This window comes from Emys orbicularis, chromosome 2 (genome assembly GCF_028017835.1).
Source record: "Emys orbicularis isolate rEmyOrb1 chromosome 2, rEmyOrb1.hap1, whole genome shotgun sequence".
Taxonomy (NCBI): Eukaryota; Metazoa; Chordata; order Testudines; family Emydidae; genus Emys; species Emys orbicularis.
In genome coordinates this window covers 229146095-229168968 of record NC_088684.1, presented here as the reverse complement: position 1 = coordinate 229168968, position 22874 = coordinate 229146095, and the positions used below count along the sequence as shown (strand labels likewise).

At 40.4% G+C, this 22874-nt stretch overlaps 1 protein-coding gene across 1 annotated transcript in view; it reads right to left on the bottom strand.

Moving 5' to 3' along the window:
- TBC1D5 (TBC1 domain family member 5) overlaps positions 1 to 22874 on the bottom strand; it is a 491706-nt gene that overhangs the window by 447030 nt on the left and 21802 nt on the right. The window contains exon 2 of the mRNA XM_065398859.1: positions 9190 to 9251. The gene's annotated coding sequence lies outside the window, so the exon portion shown is untranslated. The remainder of the gene's footprint in view (positions 1 to 9189; positions 9252 to 22874) is intronic.

The window sequence follows — 22874 nt, the reverse complement described above, 5'->3', positions numbered from 1 at the left end:
TGCACACCGACATGTACCCAAGAGCTGGAGGCACGCTCTGGCTGTTGTCACCATAAACCTTGTGACCGTGTTGATGAGCCCCTTCAGGATCTCGAACCTGTCCAGTGGGAGGGAGGTTCTGGCCGACGAGGCATCCAGGACCGCCCCGATAAACTTTATGCATTGAACCGGGACTAACGTGTATTTGGTGTTGTTTACCAACAGGCCCAAAGTGGTGCACGTGGACAGAAGGAGCGCCATGTGATCCCACACCTGTGACCGGGAGCTGCCCTTGACCAACGAGTCGTCCAGATAGGAGAAGATCTGGACCCCTCGGTGCCTGAGGTAGGCCACCACCACCGACATACATTTTGTGAATACCCTGGGGGCAGTGGACAGGCCAAACGGGAGGACTGTAAATTGGTAGTGTTCCTGTCCCACCGTGAAACGGAGGAAGTGTCTGTGCCCCTCGAATATATGAATGTGGAAGTACGCATCCTGCAGATCGAGGGCGGTGTACCAGTCCCCGGGATCCAGGGAGGGGGATGATGGAGGCCAGGGAGACCATGTGGAACTTGAGCTTCACCATGTATTGGTTCAGGCCTCGCAGGTCCAAGATGGGCCTAAGCCGCCATTTGGCCTTTGGGATAATGAAACAGCGGGAGTAGTACCCCTTACCCTTGAACTCCCCGGGTACCACTTCCACTGCTCCTAGGTCCAGGAGCCGCCCCACCTCCTGCTCGAGCAGAGCCTCGTGCAAAGGGTCCCCCAGGAGGGACGGGAGGTGACTGGGTGGGGAGGAAGTAAACTGGAGGCTGTAGCCCCGGGAGACGGTGTTGAGGACCCATCAGTCCGAGGTTAGCCACGACCACTCAGAGAGGAAAGCACACAACCGATTGGAGAAGGGAAACTTTATTGAGGGTGGATCCCTGATGAGAATTGGCAGGGTGCCCCCAGGCGTCCCATCAAAACCACCTTTTCCCCGCCTGCTTGCCCTTGGAGGACTCAGGCTGGGGGGCAGGCCGAGACTGCCTCTGTGGGCACCTCTTATAGTCTCGCGACTTCTTATAAGCAGTGTCATATTTTGGATGGGTGGCCTGAGCGGGAGTCTGCTGCGGCTTGAACTTAGGTTTAGCCGGAGCCGGAACATAGAGACCCAGAGTCTGAGCATCGTGTGGGAGTCTTTCAGGCCATGCAGCTTTGTATCCGTTTGTTCCGCAAACAGAGTTTTACCGTCAAACAGGAGGTCCTGCAGGGAGGTCTGCGCCTTGCTGGTTAGCCCAGAGAGCAGGAGCCATGACACCCTTCTCATGGATACCGCAGAGGCCATGGACCATACGGCTGTGTCAGCTGCATCCGAATCTGCCTGCAGAGTTGCCCTGGCAGTCGCTGTACCCTCCTCCACCAGCACTTTGAACTCCTTCCTGTCACGCTCCTGGAGGGAGTCCTCAAACTTTGGCAGGGAGCCCCACAGATTGAACTCAGACCGGCCCAGGAGGGCCTGGTGGTTCGCCACCCGTAACTGGAAGCTCAAGGACGAATAAATTTTCCTTCCAAAAGAGTCCAGCCTCCTTGAATCTTTATTTTTTGGGGTAGGGGCTGGCTGGCTGGCCCTGCCGTTCCCTGTGGTTGACCGACTCAACCACCAGGGAGTTAGGAACAGAGTGGGTATATAAGTATTCATGCCCCCTGGTGGTACAAAATACTTGCGTTCCGCTCTCTTAGAGGTGGGGACCAATGAAGCCGGGGTTTGCCATGGGGCATTTGAAATTTTCGCCACCACTTCATGGAGAGGCAAGGCCACCCTGCCCGGTGCCGAGGAGGACAGCACGTTAAACAGGGAGTCCAAGGGCTCCTCCATCTCCTCTGCTTGGCGGTGGAGGCTTGATGCCACCCTTTTTAAGAGTTCTTGGTGGGCCCTAAAGTCCTCCTGCGAGATGGAGGGAGGAGGGGCCATAATCGCCTCATCCAGGGAGGTTGAGGAGGCTGGCACGGTACTTTGGGTGTCCACCGGCACCGGAGGCCACCTGGTTGGTCTCCGGGCATGGTGCCGAGGATGTACGTCCCATCGACTCCTTCCTCAGAGGTCTGGAGAGGGAGGCCGATGGTCCTTCTGAGGCTCCGGCCACTGAGCAACGCCCCACCGGGGGCTGCGTCGGGGGCCACGGTGCCCACTGGTACCATTTGGCTGGCCATGGGGCCCGGTGCCACTGCACCTGCTGTGGCACAGGCGGAGCTGGCTGTTCGGCCTGGCTGGCCTGACCCATCGATGGACGACAACGAAGGGAGGCCGGGCTGACATACAACCTGCCGCTGTCCCTGGATCGGGAGGAGTGGCGGCGCCAGGAGCGGTGCCGACCACGGGACCGCGATCCCGACATGGAGGACCGGTAACGTCAGTAACAGCTGCTCCGCGATCGGCTCTGGCGGGTGGACCCACGACGGCGATTGATGCCCGTGGCGAAGTCCTGAAGTGGGACGCTGAACGGGGACGATGTCGACGTTCGTGCCGTGACCGGCTGCAATAGCCCCTCCAAGACGAGGACCTTTGGCGATGTCTGCCTCGGTCCCATCGGTGTTCGCTCCTCGAGGCGGAGCGGTGCAGAGAGTCTCAGTCAGACGGTACCCAACCAGACAGCCTGGTGGGCGTCAAGGGCGATCCATTGCCCTGAATGGTCGCTGGGTGGCGAACGGCGTCAGGAACATTCCCTCGATCGAGAGCGGTACCGAGCCGGGGCGACTGCAGAGATCCCAGCAGCAGCTTGCCTCTGGAGCGTGGGGCCGACATCAGCGGTGCTCCTGGTATTGGCATGGACATAACATCCCGGGCCACCTGCAGGGCCTCTGGCGTGGAGGGCATCCAGACATCCAGAGAGGCCTGCTCCGAATGGGCTGGACTACTCCACTCAACTTGAGTTGGAGGCCTAGAGGCCAGTGGGGATCGAGGACTGCCCAACGTGGGTCTAGCTTCTGTCCCAGGTTTACTCCGGTGCCGTGGACGGGGAGCGGTACCGACTAGTCGATGGCATCGGAGGGTCGCCGCGCACCGACACCGCGGTGCCCGGTGCTGACTCGGAGCGGCGCGCCAGAGCCGTGGTCAGTGCCAACTCCATCAGAATAGCCCGGATGTCCCTTTCTCTCTTGGTCTGAGGCTTAAACGACTTGCAAATCTTGCAGCGATCGCTGAGATGGGTTTCCCCCAAACAGTGTAGACAGTCCGTGTGCGGATCACTCAGTGGCATAGATCGCCTACAAGCATTGCACGACTTAAAACCTGGGGCACATCCTGGCCTGGGCGCTCTAGCTAAACTAAACTAACTATACAATTAACTAACTACAGGTACCATACACTGAACGAACAAGCAGTTTCGGGGACGAGCTACAGCAAAGCTGGAGCAGAGCAGTTCCGAAGCACCTTCACTGGCGGCAAGAAGGAACTGAGGGTGGGGGGGAGTGTGCAGCACCCCTTATACCGCACCACTCCAAGGGTCGCTGGGGCGCTCCCCTCTGGGTATTGCTAGGGAAAACTTCTGGCACTGCTGCACGTGGCGAGCACGCACACCTATTGTGGAATACATGAGCAATCACTCGAAGAAGAACTATGTATTATCATGTTGCCTACAATAGGAAAGAGTCTGAGAACCCTTGCTCTCTGTCAAAAATATAAGAATGAAAATAGTATAAGTATAATAATAAAATGCTACATGTGTAGAATGCTATTGATAAAGCTGCATAATATTACATCATCGTAGTAATTAAAGATTATTGAAATGTATTCACACAAGCAGATTATGCAACCTTAATTTTGTGATGCATTATCTGAGTGCTTAATAACTGTATAATATACATACATATATTACACACAAATATATTCTTGTTAAGGAAAGTATTATACTTCAATAGTACTAGAAGATTTATCCCTAGTGTTGCTCACAAATGCTCAAAGTCCCAGTACAGGTTGTCCAAAAGCACATGCCTGCTGCTAGCCCTATGCCCACAAGTTCCTATCATTATACTGCCTAATCATGCCTATGCTATTTCCTCTTGACTTCACATGTTTCCACAACTCTGTCTTCCCCTGGGACTCTGAGTTCAATTAAGAACAACTGTTTACTCCTCTTTGACCACAACACAGAATGTGATCTTAGGTTTGGTACAGCAATTTCTCTGGAGGAAATATTCTCTCCCTCCCCCTCTCCCCCCAAAGATAATTTTCTTTTCCTGGTCACTGCAGCAAAGATTTATTGTGAGTTTTTTTTAAATCAATATTCTATGTGCCTCTGGGCATTTTAACTTAAAATAGTAGACATTCTGTGGTCTTCACCTTCTTTGAACCTAATATTTTTTCTTTAAGATACTTGCAATTTTTCTTTAAAACGTCATGCTGCCATCACTGTCAGTTCTGACCAGTCTTACATTGCAGATTGAAAAAATATGCTCTAGAGTCTCTTTTCTAGTAAGTGAGGTAAAACTATCAGTTTCATTAACCTTCATTTTATCTAATCCAATACATGTATTTTCACTGCAAATACTTTACTCTAAGATATTTATTATTATTTCTCTAGTAATTCTTTGAGCATACTCTTTTAAAGAGATAAATTGTAAAGATGGGATCACCAGTCTCCTCTGAAACCTACATTCTGATACAGTCTGTGTATACTGAAAAAAAAGATTTTAGCTCAGATTAGCTAATTTGGGTTAAAATAGCAGTGAAGACATGACAACTGTGTTTTTAACTCACCTTAGCAGCTCAAGTTGGAACCTATAACCATAGCTGCTAACCCAACTTAAAAGCAGAGCTGCCATGTCTTCACTACTATTTTCACCTGGGTTAGCTAACCCAAGTTAACACACCTCTTTTTGCACTGTAGACATACCCTGTCTCATTAGGATGACACGGATAAGCCTCACGGTGGCAAGAGAAAACACTGCCTGAGACCAAGCACATTGTGCTGTTTTATCCATGAAGCAGCAATAGGTTCAGTTTCAAAAACTGACTCTGTTGCCTGATGTCACATCTGCATGTTTTACACAACAGTGGTAAATCTTAGAATAAAAATCTTTAAGCTATCATTATCTAAGTAGTTCATCTAATATTGTGCAGAGAAAAAGCCATTGATATATACTGTGCACACGTTTTTATCCATGTATATAAAACAAAGGAAACAGCTTTGCAGACAACTGGCTGGTTATCTGCTGCTGGCTTCTCCCTATTTCCTAAAACTAAACTGCATTAATAAGCCAGAAGTACATTAATACTTCCCTACTATCACTTTTAAATGCAAGCACAATTGCTGTAGTTTTCACAGGGGTGTTATTTGATTAAAATTACAGGAGAGTGCAGTTGTAGCCGTGTGGGTCCCAGGCTATTAGAGTGACAAGATGGGTGAGTTCATCTCTTTTATTGGACCAACTCAGATTACCTCACCCACCTTTTCCCTCTAACTGAATGGGAGATGTTTACTTCTCTTGGTGCCTCCATACCACCATGGTGACGGAGGACATTATAAAACCCTAGATGGCGGTGCTCCACAGACTCCATAGGAACAGCAAGGGGTGGGGGGGCGACAAAAGAAGGCAAATGCTAAACATTGAAATATTAATTAAACACAATAGGGAGACTATATGATTCAGAGGGATTTACTAGGAGGATGCAAATCCTTTCATCTACAAGTCAGGGGTTCAAATAGGATCCAATCTGACTTCTATGGAACCATACTATTCAGGTCAGTAGTACCCCTAAAGTCAGGCCACAAAATCTCTATTCCATGGCTGGTCAGTAGCTTATGTGAAGTGCATTAGTAGTTTCATTTCGTTTCCTGATAAACAAATATCCACATCACAAAAACTATTGTCATTTTTAGCATCTTGGTTGGCAATTTCAGCACAAGGCCAAGAACAGAATAGCTCTAAGAAATGAACTACCCTCTCACCCTTAGTGATAGGAACCCTTTAAGATGGGGCTGAAAAATGGCTGGTCAGCGTGGAGTGGCTTATACTTCCTTTTTCTGCTGCTAAACAGCAGACTTCAGTTACCAAGACAGTGAGTCTAGCACTTTACAAGAGGATAAAATTCACCTACAAAACTGTACAAAAAAAAAAAATTTTTTTTAAATCAGCATTTTCCCACTTGAACTGCAAGAGAAAAATCATCGTTATAGTCATAACACGTTAATACAAACATCAGTTTGCACTCATGGACACACATTTCTCTTTCTAGAATATGAAATTATGCTTTTAACTAAAAGTATGTAAATTAAAAAATATATTGAAGCAGAAATATTTATTGATACTGTATAATTTTATCCAGAATTTAAGTTACTTTAGAATAGTGTAGTAGCACTTAAGTCAACATACAAAAGTTCTATGCTTAAGTTCTTGAACTATGAACAGAATAATACATAAGCCATAAAAAACATTTCATGGCAACTGAATCAGTGCTTTCCTTTTCTCTTTAAAAATATGGTAGTGTAGGGACCAAATTCATTTTTTGCACCATCCAGAAAAAGGATTAGGTGTGAAAGAAATCTCCTGCTTAATGTGACCTTTGGCTGTACTTTCACTTGTCATAATTACAAAGTAGCTATTCTCAGTGCCAACACATAAGCTTCATTATATTATCCCTATAACTATAGTAATGCATATTTCAGGAAATGTTTCATACTATGAAAAACTGGAGGCAGAATATACTGACAGCACTTTACCTGCTGTTATCTGTAACAATGCGTAATAGGCCTTACTGAACAATAAGATTTCATGTATGCAGGAAAATAAGAGTAACTGTACAAAATTTCATAAAACATGCCACGTAATATTAATATACATTCAGGAACTCCCATGGAGTTTTCAGCTTTAACCAAAGTATTCTAATAAAGAGAAAACACAAAAAAATCAAAATAAAATTCTTCCCCAAATAGTGAAAATATTTGGGGTTTTATGTGAGTATTAACAGTTGCAATATACTTGACCTTTCTAAACATGTGAAAAAAATATTTCTGGAAAGTAAAAGAATCCAAAAGAGTTATGCCACTTCCGCATGTTTTACACAACAGTGGTAACTCTTAAAATAAAAATCTTTAGCTCTCATCCAAAGCTGTTCATGTAATATTGTGGAGAGAAAAAGCCATTGATACATACTGTACACACGTTTTTATCCATGTATATAAATCAAAGGAAACTGCTTCCTTTAAGGCAAGCATATGAAGATACTAAAGCAAGATACCAATTAAATATTCATACATTCAATATTTCAAAATAAGGAATTTGGATATACACATGCATAATTTAAGTTCTATAGTGAAACCTGTCTACAGAGGCCATTTCTACTGTATTTCAACAGCATCCTAACTTGAAATGTACAATGCAGCCTTTCCATGCTGTGTTAAAACTTTAAAGTATATAGTAATTCATTTCAAGCACTAAACACAAAATAAAGGCCATGTTATGCACACGGCACTTTTCTAAGGGAAGTACTGCTTTGCCCTGTTCATTAAACCCCCTTCAGTGCTATGCAAAAAGGCCTAATCACTACACTTTTCTATAAGGTAGAGTATGCTTTCCCACAGGGGATCAGGTAGGGTGACCATCCGTCCCGTTTTTAAAGGGACGGACCCATTTTTTGGGACTTTTTCTTATATAGGCACCTATTACCCTCCACCCCCGTCCTATTTTTTCACAGTTGCTATCTGGTAACCCTAGTATCAGGTAGAGTCAGATTAGAGAAGCAATTTACTTATTAGATCCAGAAGTTAAATCGATAACTTTAGATACAAGGTTGATAGCTTCTCAAATCACAGCAGCCGTAAGTCATGCAGACATATTCAGACCTCAGATATATGTACACAACTCCCGGAAGTTGACACTCTATATGAAGCAAGAATTTAGCCCTTAATTTTGGTTTTACACATTACGTCAATCCTTCCTGGAGTAAAAACCCATATTTAAGAGAACTGCCTACAAAAAGCACCATCAAAAGGTGGTCACGATATTCGGTACACTAAGAATGGTTCTTTGTGAATTATATAAAATAGTGGCTAACAGTTATTTACCTATGGGAATACACAAATGCTAAGTTTGGGGAATTTATAAATTTATAAGTTCCCCATTCATTAAAAAAAATATGCAGTCAAGAATTTTAAACACATCTTACATACTGGACCACTTCCTCCTCCTAGTTATGTGTAAATATTAATCTTATATATACACATCTATACATATCACATGTTTAAAATGGTCTCAGTAGGACTGATTCTCCCCTTGTGATTTTAATTCCATTTTTTTCTTAACAGAAGTAGTTAAATAAGTTATTTTTGCTATCAAGAGGCTTCATCAAAAAAGCACCAATTTCTTTTTTTTTTTTTTTTTAAACTAAAATGCTAGGATCAATTTCAAGAACTCTAGGAACAATAAGTAATAGCTGTATAACAAAGAACCCTATTTTTACACATTTTTAATCTTTGCTCCTGAAGGTCACTCATTTCATGTTTATATTTCTAGGAATAAGCGGAGTAAAAACTCATAAAGGTAAACAGTAATGTTAAGAAAAATAGAACTATACACAATGTGTCTCTATATGGTAAATTACTTCATATGGAAAACATCTATGGATCTTGCAATGACTATACTTTTCCCTTAGAGCTAATACTTTAATTTTCAAGAACCAAGTAAGAAAAAAAAAAATCAAAACTAGTCAGTAACAATGCAGCGTCGAAAAGCAATAAACTCAAAATTAAGTTATAAATAATTTAAAGCATGTCATGAAGATGTATTAATAATTCATCAGATAAATAATTTACTAAATAATCAAATAAATAAATAATGAAATACATAAATAAATCAGCAAATAAATAATTCTGCAAAATAACCTAAACAATAAGTCACTAAAACAAATGACAAACCTGCAAAACTACAATAATTTTCTAAATTCTGATAGTTTTAAATAAACAAATGTATATAACCTAGATCAATCTTTGTTGGATAGAGAAATATTTTTCACTGCTATTGGTAAATTCCTGATTACACTGTATAAGGATACAATTCAGATTTTACAAGAAGGCAGTTTTTTCCTTATAAATTATTAACACGATTCCTACAATTCCTGCTCTGTATTTTACATGCAATCCTTTTATGTAGCTCATTTTTCCCAAATATAAATGGACAGCCTCTTTATAACATTCTCAATTCACATTTTCTTTTCAGTGCTGTACTTACAATACTACTATAGCCTTCTTGGTGGTTCTCTCACTGTCTTCTCCAAACCTTTAGAAGTTGTGCTGCAGGGGGAAAACAAGTATAATAACCTTAATTATTACAGATGGTATCTCATTCATTAGTGGATGACAACATTTTATTTGAAAGCACAAGAAAAGCTGTTTTATAATTCTACAAAGCAATTTAATGTGAAACAACCATTGCTGTTTGCAGACTACCTAAAGTTTTTAGAAGTCTTTGGTGGAATGAGTTCAAGCAAACTGAGGCCTGTTTCTTGTATTTAAACTGACACGCAATCTGTGCAAACTGGCACTAATTCAAATATGAAGACAAAACGTGAGAAGGACAAATTCTTGGCTGACATCTAATGCTCTGGATTTTGGAAGCTCATAACCCTTCAAAGAATACAGCAAGACCATTTAATTTCCACTATCTAAGTTCATTCACAATGTAATTAGAACACTGCACTCCAAATCCAACAGTGACACCAAGAAGGGTCAAGAAACTACTGTCCTCATAGATCAGCCTTTATTCTGCATTTATTTTAATACACTATATTGACACACACTGTAGTTTGCTTCAAAAAGTGGTATTCTGTAAATAGTCTTTTAAAGGAACATGCCAGAAACGTTAAGCATGCATTGATTTTACCTGTACTCTCCAAACTGAGACTCATGTGCCCCCTTTCGTAACACACCTTGTAAGCAATGTCATCTACAAGTATTTTTGGACTCTGTACAAATCTGTGAAATTGCATGAAGATGTATGTACAAAAATTACAGTATGTCACTAAACAAATTTCACATACTCGTGAATTTTGCTATTCAAGCCAAAGGAAACGGGTAGACAGAATTGTTTTCCTCTACAGATAAGATTTTAAACTGCATTGGTTTGTGTGTATTTCTGCATTCAAAGTACAAATGAAAATTCATTCCTAAAAGAACTTAGACACGTTATATTTAACAAGTCTCAAATTCTCTTTAGGGATTATAATAAGGAAACACTTGCTTAATCATAAATTTTATATTTATCTTGGCTAAACACCCTCCTTTGGATAGACTGCCATGTTTTGTCAAGAAAAATCAACACAGTGGAAACAAAGTACTTGTTCTGTTGTGTGGTCATTCAAAAGAGTATGTAGAAGTAATGTAAATGTGCACTAGCGCTGCTGATAATTTCACGCTCTCATACTCTCGTTTCAATTTGCTTTAAAAAGGACTATTCCTCCTGGCTAAATATAGTCATCCTGAAAAAGCACACCTCTCCTTTGAGCTAACATTACAAACCCTAAAACACAGCAGTGCAGAGACTTCTATTTTAAGGAATCTGAAATGCACCTGTCTCAGGATATAATCTTCTAAATTGGGGATAAATGAGCTGTACCTAAAGAAGATATTTTCTCCTGGTATTGAGACTGCATTATGTGAATAACAAACAAACTTTCTTTCTTTAGTAATGTTCCTCTCCTTCAAACTACACAGCATGAATTCTTCATAGATGAAAGGATTTAGAGTTTCCTGGGATACACAATGAACCAGGCTTGATCCTGAGCCTCTAGAATCAGAATTTCTACACTGTACCACTAAGCTGCAGGACTTCACTTACTATTTGTAAGTTTGTGTCGCAATGTGATACTCACTAATGAATTACAGTAGAGTTAAGAACAATTATACTCACCAGTATGTTTTATAAAAGTATGGGTCAAGGTAAGTGGCTTTGTTAACTGCTTTGTTCTTAATTACTTTAATGCTTAATTTGGACCATAAGGGCCCCAGAATTGACCTACTTATTTTTCTTCCTGTTTTTGCAAGGTAGAGGCTCACTTCCCCTGCTCAGATACATTTGTACATCATTACGTTGGAGGCACCTAAACTAGCAGAGATTGCAGCTGTTTTAAAGACCAGCAGCTCTAAGAGAGCCAGGGAAGGATCGAGGGGGGATAATAGATTCTGTCATCATCTTCAAAAGGACCCGGACAGCATTAGGAAAACCTAGGAAGAAACATCCTACACTCCCATACACACAGCATATGGTAGAAAGACTGTAGGGAGGATTGGCAAGGAGCACCCCTACCAGCCCTTTCAGGAATCCTTGGGACAGGCAGGGGAGCAAAAAAAAAAAAAAAGGGGTTTCCCAGAAACAGAAAGTAGCTTGAAGATTAACTTATCACCCCATCAAGAATCTGGAAAATCTAAAGATAGGATAGTCAGTTTAGGAGGCAGGTTGAGAAGTACCTATGTGCACACCCCACAAAATCTGGGCACAACCTGGGATACGGGGATGGAGAGAAACACCTCTTTCTCTTACCAAAAGTGATGTGAGTTGGCAGGTTGGTAGGAGGCGAAGGGACAAGGGAAGCAATGCAGAAAACTTCATAAGAATAGCCAACGGGTCAGTCCAAAGGCCCATCTAGCCAGTATCCTGTCTTCTGACAGTGGCTGGTGCTAGATGTTTCAGAGGAAGTGAACACAACAGGGCAATTTACAGAGTGATCCATTCCCTGTCATCCAGTCCTAGCTTCTGGCAGTCAAGAGGTTTAGGGATACCCAGGGCATGGGGTTACATCCCTGATCATCTTGGCTAATAGCCATTGATGAAACTATCCTCCATAAGCTTATCTTATTCGTTCTTGAACCCATTATACTTTTGGACTTCACAACATCCCCTGGCAACAAGTTCCACAGGATGACTCTGCGTTATGTGAAAAAGTACTTCCTTATATTTGTTTTAAACCTGCTGCCTATTCATTTCATTGGGAGACCCCGGTTCAAATATTATGTAAAGGGGTAAATAACACTTCCTTATTTACTTTCTCCATACCATTCGTGATTTTATAGACCTCTATCATATCCCCCCTAAGCCATCACTTTTCCAAGCTGAACAGTCCCAGTCTTTTTAATCTCTTCTATGGAAACTGTTCCACATCCCTAATCATTTTTCTTGCCCTTCTCTGTACTTTTTCATATTCCAATATATCTTTTTTGAGATGGGGTGACCAGAACTGCACCCAGTATTCAAGGTGTGGGTGTACAATGGATTTATATAGTGGTATTATATTTTCTGTCTTCTTATCTGTCCCTTTCCTAATTGGTTCCTAACATTCTATTAGCTTTCTTGAATGCTGTTGTACATTGAGTAGATGTTTTCAGAGAACTATCCACAAAGATACAAAGATCTCTTTCTTGAGTGGTACCAACTAATTTAGACCCCATCATTTTGTATGTATAGTGGGTATTATGTTTTCCAATATACATTAATTTGCATTTATCAATATTTAATTGGATTTGCCATTTTCTTGTCCAACTGTCCAGTTTTCTGAGATCCCTTTGACATGTAAGGAGCTCTGTAACTGGAGTATGTTCAGCACAAATGGCATGTTCAGAGATTTTAACAGCAAGTCTAATGAATTCCACTGATGATGTACAAATTATGGTTTTCAAAAGTTTATATCCTTAGCCAAGTCTCAATGGATTTTCACGGAGATTGCAAAGCACCTGTCTCTGAATCCAACACCACCCCTCTGCCTAATTTCTAGTTCCTGCTTCAAGTCATAAAGCTGCTACAGCTCACCAAAGAAATGGCTGGAAATTTTTTAACACTGACAAAACTACTTATTTTTTCCTAACGTCATTCTCTGAAATGGCTGCACCATTTCTACTGAAAAACTTTCCAAACAAATTCAGCATGAGGCAGAGAGCAACTATAAAATTTCACCCTGAATGGTTATTGTTTGGCAAAGTTATAAGCGACTGAAAACAAGAATTTATAATATACAGTTGAGGTTGCCTAAAACTTTCCATGGAGATAACATCTACATCTTTAATTGCACCATCAATTGCCTTGGATGAAGATGCTACGTTTCCTCAGTTTGCAGGCACTAGCCAGTGTCACAAGAGCACACTACTTGCTTCTTTCACTTGATACCTCTGATGGAGTAAACAGTGTCCCAGAGGAATTCCCAGGCAGGAATTAAGAAAAGTATATAATTTTAAAATTAGGACCACGGGAGAGAAGCTTTCTAAATGAAAAAGCAAACAAAAATAAGTGACCTTAGGGGAAAAAGAGATACACATGCATCAGATCTCAATCTGACCAAATTGTATGCAAAGAAAGGTTCTGATCATTTAATATTCACACAGGTTCCAAGATTTCAACTGCTATGAGGTTATGTGAAATATTTTGTATCTAAATATCAAAGTAATTTTGACTACAGTGGGTCATTCTATTTAGGAACTTTAGTACTGTGTATTTCACTGAAGACTTTCAAGGGAATGGGCTGTTTTTCAATTGTTTTCTCTAATTACCACACTTTTCATATATTAATGAATTTTTTTGTTTTGATCAAGATCCTCCTCTTTATATTTCATCTTCATACTTCAATGACTGTAGTGTTTACTGTACTATAATTTAGTATGGTATATGACTAGAATGCATACATACATCTCCATTATTCTTCTTACTGATTTTGATTTTTCAAATTTGTAAATAGCAGGGGAAGGGTTATTACTGAATCTTAACTAAATGTTTTAAAAATAATCCAGCATATGAAATAGTTATAGAATTACTTTCAGTATGTTCTACGAAAAGACTTCTTGGACGTTTGGAGACTAACGGCTGGTCTATGCTGAAAATTTACATCAGCACAGTGACGTCTCTCAGGAGTGTGAAAAATCTACACTGAGAGATGTAGCTACACCGACCTAACCCCCGGTGTACACAGAGCTAGGTCAATGGAAAATTTCTTCTGTTGACCTAGCTATCACCTCTTGGGGAGATGGATTAACTACAGTGACAGGAAAATCCGTCCTGCCTCTGTAGTGAGTGTCGACATTTAAAAAGCTACAGCAGCGCAGCTGCAGCCCTGCCGCTATAGCATTTTAAGTGTATGTAGTGGTATTATATATAAGTTTGTTTTCAGCCACCTTCTTTTTATGACTTATCATTTTAGGCCAATACTAGCTAAGTGCCTCTTTTGGAAAGCCAAACTTTTCCATGACACACATGGGGGATATTTTACCTTGACATGCATATTTTATATATAAAATAAATCCTAAAGCATTAAGATGGGATACAATTTATACAGCCCTCTCCACACTGTCTCCTATAAAGTAGTAATGCAGAATGTTTTACCTTATTAGACAATATATTATTGAATCAACTGCTATTAATACAACATGCAGTTCACTGGGCTGTAGATATCTAGCAGCCAGGTTTCCTAATAGGTGAGTCCTAAAAAAAAAAAAAAACTAACTGATCACTAGCAAAGGTTTATCTCATATTCCCACATGTACAGCATGCCACATTCAATATATGCAAATTAAAAAAAAACTAGAGGAGAAAGAGGTTATCTGACAACTCACATGACCTGAAGCCATGGTTAACAATTGTATAAATATGAAAGTCAAATAATTGTAATCAGTCATCGGATATGCATGTTAATCAATTTCAACAGAGACTCTTGTATTTTTATTATCAACATTAAGCCTATATTTTACTAATCCCTTTATTTTTTTTAAACAATATCCCTTACACTATTTTATCTATTTCCGCTATGCACCCTTTTCTAGTATCTGCCTACAAGATGGTCATTTACACAGCTGGTCATATTAAATTGTCTGAAATATGACCAGGGAAATATTTTTATTACAAACTGTATCCTACAATAAGATCCTCATTTTGATGGTAAAGTCTATTTTACTATCAGAGATATTTCTCTTTACACAGTTTATACAAATAAAATTACTACTTTATTTAAACATTTGATTATCCATTAAAACAGAAGTGATGAAACACATTAATACTGATTAAGTAAATAGAGAATAAGCAAAGGATGATTTTGTGGTTATTTGCTGGTCAGATTTTAATATTTAAGGTTCTTTTCTCTGTTGAAATAGGATAACTAAGAGAACATTCCTGTGAAAAAATCTAAATTATGTGCCTCAGATATGAATCAAATAAGCTCCCCAAATCCCATCCAGGAGAGCATATGGCTCTATTATTAGGATGCTTATTTCTAAAGGAAAATACTTTCTAGGAGAAAGGTGGTTTAAGACCAGTGCATTCCAACTGTCACCTCCTCAAAGAGGTAATTTTGAGATAGAGTTTTATTTTAATGACCAAAGTAAGATGCTTTCTAATTACCTGTGTATTTATAATTTGCCCATCATTGTAGCACCAAATGCAATGTTAAGAATTGCACAGAACTTCCCCATGAATTATCCTCCACCATTCTTTGATTACACCGTTTTACTTAGTACATGTTTTAAAATCATCATCCCGGAGATGTGATGCCAGGTTCTCTTTAAGGTGCCACAGGACTCTTTGTTGCTTTTTCCAGACAAAAGACATCTACAAAAAAGTAGGTCTGATCTTGTTCTCAAAAAGATCAGGCTTGGTCTCATTCCACAGCCAAGGGTTCTCCTCATTTAGGCCTTAACTATCAACAGTTCACAGGAAGCTGTACTGTGCCAGTTGCAAAGCAAGAATTGTCCATTTCCCTCATTAATGAAACTGTTGGCACTGATGAGAATATTTCATAATCTATGGAAAATGTGGGTGGAACTATGGGTCCTTTATACATCTTTTAGCACATCAAAGAGTAACATCAGCATCTGAAAGATGTTTTACAATTATAGCTAATGACAAAGAAAAGGATGGAATGAGACCATAAGGTGTAGGATGTGTGTATGGTCATCAGATACATTAAGTTGTACAAGGCACATATAGTTTTGTAGCTTATCTAAGGTAATTATACACAAAGTAAGTAGAATGTCTGCAGCTCTTCAAAATTCATTAATACAAAATAACCTATATCAAAGTCTGATTATAAAATAGCTTCCATTTTAATCAGAAAGTAAGCATCAAGTTAAGGGTTTAAGGAATCATCTGTAAAACTCAAGTATAATAAATGATCAGAACTAGAAGGTAGTAATTTCTACAGAAAACAACAGGTAAGATAGCAGATGCACTGACATGGTTATCTAGTATATTCTTATAACAAGCAACAGTTCCCATTCCTGAAGATGCCTCATGTTTAAAAAAAGAATGGAGAAAAGGGTGATTTTAGAAATTAGAGACATACACCTCTACCCCGATATAACGCTGTCCTCAGGAGCCAAAAAATCTTACCGCGTTATAGGTGAAACCGAGTTATATCGAACTTGCTTTGATCCACCGGAGTGCGCAGCCCCGCCGCCCCGGAGCACTGCTTTACCGCGTTATATCCGAATTCGATTGATTGGAAATGTAATTAACATTTAACTTCGATAAATATAAACTGATTGGGTCAGACCAGCCTTGCTTCTGTAAAGGTAAATGCCTTGAACTTCTTAGTATTAATTGAAAGTGGTAATAAGCTAAAGCAGTGGTTCTCAAACTGTGGCTGGCTTAGACTTGCTGGGGCCCAGGGCCAAAGCCAAAGCCCAAGCCCCACCGCCCAGAGCGAAACCCAAGTCCCCTTGCCCTGGGAGGCAGGGCTCAGGTTATAGGCCCCCTGCCTGGGGCAGTGGGGCTCGGGCTTTGGCCCCACCACCCACAGCATAGGGGCTCGGGAGGGCTCAAGCTTCAGTCCCCCCTCCTGGGGTCGTGTAGTAATTTTTGTTGTCGGAAAGGGGTCATGGTGCAATGAAGTTTGAGAAACCTTGAGCTAATGGATAAGGAGACAATTTTGCCATATCCTTGATCTGAGATTAAAGAAAATAACCACAGAGCAAGTGTCAAAACCCTGTCACTTACTAAATGTAGGTAAGCAATAAAAACTGTGTGTGTGTACGTATACTAACCAACTAGTCATCAGAAGGAAAATTGGGGATTAGAAATGACTTTAGATGAGTGATATCCAGTGTATTTATTATGGATTTGATAAAAGTAGTAGAAAGCAAGTTGATGAAGTTTGCTAATGACAATTTATAAATTAAAAAACCAAGAATGTGAAGAATTCCAGACCCAATTGAATTAAAAATAAATAAATAAATAAATAAAAAGAGGGATTGAGTAGAAGGAAGACAGATCAAATTTGAATTTGGGAAATCTACAAAATAATGCAGGTAGCAAAAATTTATGATGGTAGGTTTTTAACTTGCATTATTTTCTCACAGAAGACACCCAAGAATCATTATAGAAGCATAAAAATGTAGGACTGGAATGGACCTCAAAAGGTTATCTACCCCATTTCCCTGTGCTAAAACAGGATTACAAATATCTACCATCTCGGATAGGTGTTTGTCTAACCTTTTCTTAACTTCCAGCAATGGGGATTGCACAACCTCCTTAGATAGCCTGTTCCAGTGCTTAACTATCTTTATAGTTACAAAGTTTCCAACGCCATCTCTCTTATGGCAAACTAAACCATTACTTTTTGTCCTACCCTAAGTGGCCAGGGAGAGCAATTAATCACCATCCTCTTTAAAATCGTTTACATATTTGAAGATTTGTGCACCCTTAGCCTTCTCTTCTCTAGACTTTTTCCACAGGTCATTTTTTCTAAACCTTGTATTTTTGTTGCTCTCCTCCTCAATCTCTCCAATTTGTTCAAATCTTTCTTAAAGTATGGTGCCCATAATATCCAAGTGCCAACAAGTAGAGTGGAATGCTTACCATTTGTATCCTATTAACAAATCCCAGAATGACATTTGCCTTTTTCGCACCAACACCACACTGTTGGCTCATATTCAATTTGTTCCATTATAACCTGTGATCCTTTTTTTCAGTACTGCTACCTAACCACTTATTCTCCATTTTGTATTTGTGTTTTTGATTTTCCCTAAGTGCATTACTTTGCATTTGTCTTTACAGATTATGAATAGTTTAATAGTAGTAAGGCATCATCCAGAGCACTATAGTCGCTTTTGGTCACTGATGCTCAAGGGGAAAAAAATATAGCAGAGGGGGAAAAAAAGAAACGAAACAGTTTAAAGTCTGCAAGTAGGATGCAAGTTATTTAGTCTCAAAAGTATTTTAAAATTACATTTTTCATACATCTCAGTTAAAACTGCACTGGTACAGGGAACAATCAGATACTCTGTCTCACAGTTTTGTCATATGAAGGGAACAAATATGGAAACAGATAATAAATTTAATAATTAAAAATAAAGACCACATACTTGTAGAATTGACTGCTTCAGGTAAATTGTTTACTATTATTTCAAAAACATTAATTTTAATGGTTTTTATGAGCATTTTATATATCTATTGTATCTATATATATTTTTCACTAGCACAAGGAAGCAAAATCTTGTGTTTTGAGATGGGTTCTGTGTGAGACAGAAATGAATTTCCTTTCCCTTTCTTCTATACACAAACAAACAACCTGGAGGTGGGTGTTGTGTATCTGTGGTGCATAGGCCAACTACATTCAGTTGTGAATAATAGCTTGGTGGTTTGAGCCCTCCAAAGGATGTGGCAGATACTCAGATACTACAATAAAGAGTACAGTATCAGAAGCTAAATAGAACACGATTGTAGTAGCTGGAGATTATGGGAGGTGGTCAAAAGTTAATGTTCTTCAAAAGTAACTAGAGGGAAAAAGTCAGGCGTCATAGGAATTCAGAGTAATAGCTGATTAGAGTCTTAACGTATGAGTGAACATTAAGAAAACTGTTGCGGGGGGAGAAGAAAAAAAGTTAGTCCCTCTAAAACAGGGGTGGGCAAACTTTTTGGCCCGAGGGCCATATCTGGGTATGGAAATTATATGGCAGGCCATGACTGCTCATGAAATTGGGGGTTGGGGTGAAAGAGGGGATAAGGGATCCAGCTGGGGGTAAGGTCTCTGGAGTGGGGCCAGAAATGAGGAGTTCAGGGTGCGGGACAGAGCTCTGGGCTGGGGCAGGGTGTTGGGGTGCAGGGGTGAGGGCTCCGGCTGGTGATGCAGGCTCTGGGATGGGGATGAGGGGTTGGGGGGTACAGGAGAGTGCTCTGGGCTGGGACCGAGGGGTTCAGAGGGCAGGAAGGGGATCAGGGCTCCCCTGTCCGCAGGCACCGGCCCATGGCCAATGGGAGCTACGGGGGTGGCGCTTGGGGGGGGGGCAGCGTGCGGAGCCTCCTGGCTGCCCCTATGCGTAGGAGCCGGAGGGTGGGGGACACATCGCTGCTTCCGGGAGCCACGGCACATGTGGAGCGGGTCAAGCCCCCGACCCCGCTCCCCGGTGAGAGCTCGAGGGCCAGATTAAAATGTCTAAAGGGCCGGATACGGACCCCAGGCCATAGTTTGCCCATCCCTGCTCTAAAAGTTATGTAAAGCTGAAATCATTACTAAACAAGGATACATTCAGACTGCTTTAACACCTCTAAAAACAGCAACATTTTTCACTTCATTTCTAAATCTTATCCACCATTGTAAAATACGCTAAGTGTCCCCACATTTACTAACATTAAATATTAAAATATAGCAACTGTATGAAATTCTGTTCCTCTATGGAACAGGAGAAAGCTCATTGTTTCCCAGAACAATGCACAGCCCTATGTCACCAGAATGGTTAATGGAAACCTGTAAATACCAGAAAACTGCTGCCTTTTTCACCATTATTAGGAATGAATGTAGGGCAGAGGAGGGACATATTGCATATGTGAAGCAAAACAGTTATTTGAACACACTTAAGTTCTACATTTTAAGACATTAGAACCATTAATATGTGGAAATTATTTCAACCTGTACCCTGTCCCTTTAAAACTCTTGGCACTTAAAATGACATAAAATCCACATGTGGAATGCTGAGTTATGTTACTGTTTCACTAACTGCAGTAGTTCCCTTTCAAAGTTTCTCTCCGTGACGTTTTGCATATTGCTGAATAAACAACACTGGGACTAGCTTACTTTTCTTGGAGGCATTATATAAGATTATTTTCTTAGTCTCCTCCTCTTTGATTTAGTACACCTTTTAAGATAATCTATCAATGTTTTGGAGGTCTCATTCATCATCCATTATTATGTGTGTCATAAATTAGAGGAATGAAACAAAGCACTGGACTATACACTTTTTCCATATTCATCAAAACAGCCACCCTCATTGGCATACAGTGAACAAGTTGGTTTCATCCACTACAATGGGAGAACTACATCAACACAAACCACTTGTACGGATGGTCTGAATTTCAAAATTTGACACCATCAAATCTGGGGCCTCTTATGGTAGCAAGGAGCAAAGATGAGTGCCCCAACATTCAATATAAAGGAGGGAAACATTTTTGTCTGCAAAAGATGAAAATGCTCATGAAGGAAATTGCTAAACCCTACTGGTTAATCAACTGCACTGGAGCTCTGATTAAGTGGAGCCTTGTATAAAGAAATAAATGACTAAAACAAAATGCTGTGCCCCACAAAACTGAAAGAGACACATCAGTCACATAGCGATACATTTCTTTGTACTAGCCATTATAAATGGGAAACAGAGAAATTATTTAAGTATGAGAAAGAAAAGTAGAAAAGCCTGTATTCTTGACGAAGAATATCATTATCTGGGTCTAATTTATTGGTGGCATCAAGAAGAAGTTTCTCTTACAAATTAGGGTCTCTCTTAAAACAAACTCAGGGAACATGCCTACACTTAAACTCTGTCACATGCAACTGGCCCCTTAAAGAAGTACTGCAAAAGATCAAGTATTATATCAGATTTTTTCCAAATATTTTCTATTTATGAATCCATTAATGAATTGATAATTCTCATCTTTTGCTTTTTTGGATGTGCTGATGCCCTCAACCCAACAGGACAGAAAGATACGAATACCCCTTTCATCATTCCATTCCCCTCCCTGGGTAGTGAATTCTGTCTTCCAGAATATCATTTATTTCTAAGAAGCGTATGAACATCAAAACCTAGTTGGAGAAATCTGAATGCTAACATACATGAGAAGTTTCTCTCTCTAACATAAAAACAAGGGAATGAAATGCAAAATAATGTAAAAACCAATGTTACATTAAGATTATATATTTTTAAATAGAATAAATCATGAAATGTAGAAAGGTAATGGAGGCTGGCAAACTACTGAGTTTTCAGATTATGAGACTCAGTCTATAAAAACTCATTTCTACTTTTTTTTTTTTTATTAAAGACACTGTTTGCGGTTTTTAAAATAATAATAATAAAAAAAAAAAGTAGCTCTGAACTCCACCCCATGGGAAAACCCAAATGTCTAACTAAAGTATTCTGACACAAGGACCTCTTGTTGCCAAGTGGCAGAGGGCAGAACAATACATAAGGGTACAGAAATCCCCTGCATTCACCCCTGTAAATTCCCTAATAAAAGCCTGTGTCACACTGGTCATCATCATCATTGTGAGACGTATGACCAGAAACTACGTGAGGAGTTATGTATACATGCTGAAAATTCTGTTCTCTAGGCTTTGGTCACTCAAATGCAGCATGCTTTGAGGAAAACTGCTCCAGACTGGAGGTGGGAGACACTTACCTCCCTGGTGAACCACTGTCTCTCTCACACTAGAAGTCTATTAGAATACTGAGTCAAAAGCTAATGAAGAGCTTGCAGAGACTTCTGAAGGAAATTAACAGGAAGAGGTAAACAGTGAGGAGGAGGGATGACCTGTATTTCAGGTGAAGATCAAAGGTCTGGTCTATCTGGGGTGCAAACACGTGCTCTGGCATCCTACAGTGTGTGAAGACAAACCACTAGAAGCCTTAATCTTATAAAGGGGAATCTCAGCCATCCTGGCTGAAAATGCTGAGAAAAGGACTTGGGGTAAGCTATCCTGTAAGAAACAGGAATATCTTGTGAATTAAGTTTAAGCACTAAAAAAAAAGGTTATGATTTTATTTTATTTGTAATCCTTTGTTTCCAATAGTCCCACATCTTGAATACTGCATACAGTTCTGGTCACCCCACCTCAAAAAAGATATATATAAAAGTTGGAAAAGGTACAGAAAAGGGCAACAAAACCAATTAAGGGTATGGAATAGCTTCTGTAAAAGGAGAGATTAAGACTAGCACTTTTCATCTTAGAAAAGAGATGACTAAGGGCTTGTCTACACTACCACTTAAATCGATGTAAGTTACATCACTCGGGGGTGTGGGGGAAAAACAACCCCTTGAGCAACATAACTTACATGGACTTAAAGTGGTGTCTACACTGCGCTATGTCAGCAGGAGACATTCTCCCGATTTAGCACCGATTTAGCGCGGTAGTGAAGACAAGCCCTAAGAGGGGATATGATAGAGGTCTATAAAATCATGACTGGTGTGGAGAAAGTGAATAAGTGTTATTTACTCCTTCCCATAACACAAGAACCAGGGGTCACCCAGTGAAATTAACAGGCAGGTTTAAAAAAAAAAAAAAAAAAAAAAAAAGAAGAAGTACTTCTTCACGGAATGCACAGTCAACCTGGGGAATTCGTTGCCAGGGGATGTTGTGAAGACCAAAACTATAACAGAGTTCAAAAAAGAACTAGACAAGTTCATGAAGGATAGCTCCATCAATGGCTATTAGCCAAGATGGTCAGGGATGCAACCCCATGTTCTGGGTGTCCCTGGCCTCTGATTCCCAGAATCTGAGAGTGGAAAACGGAATGGATCACTTGATGATTGCCCTGTTCGGTTCATTCCCTCTGAAGCATGTGGCATTGGCCACTATGGGAAGACAGGATACTGGGCTAAATGGACCATTGATCTGACCCAGTGTGATCGTTTTTTGTTCTTTCTTACAATCGTTTGACTCTCTGTTCTTTGATAATAAACTT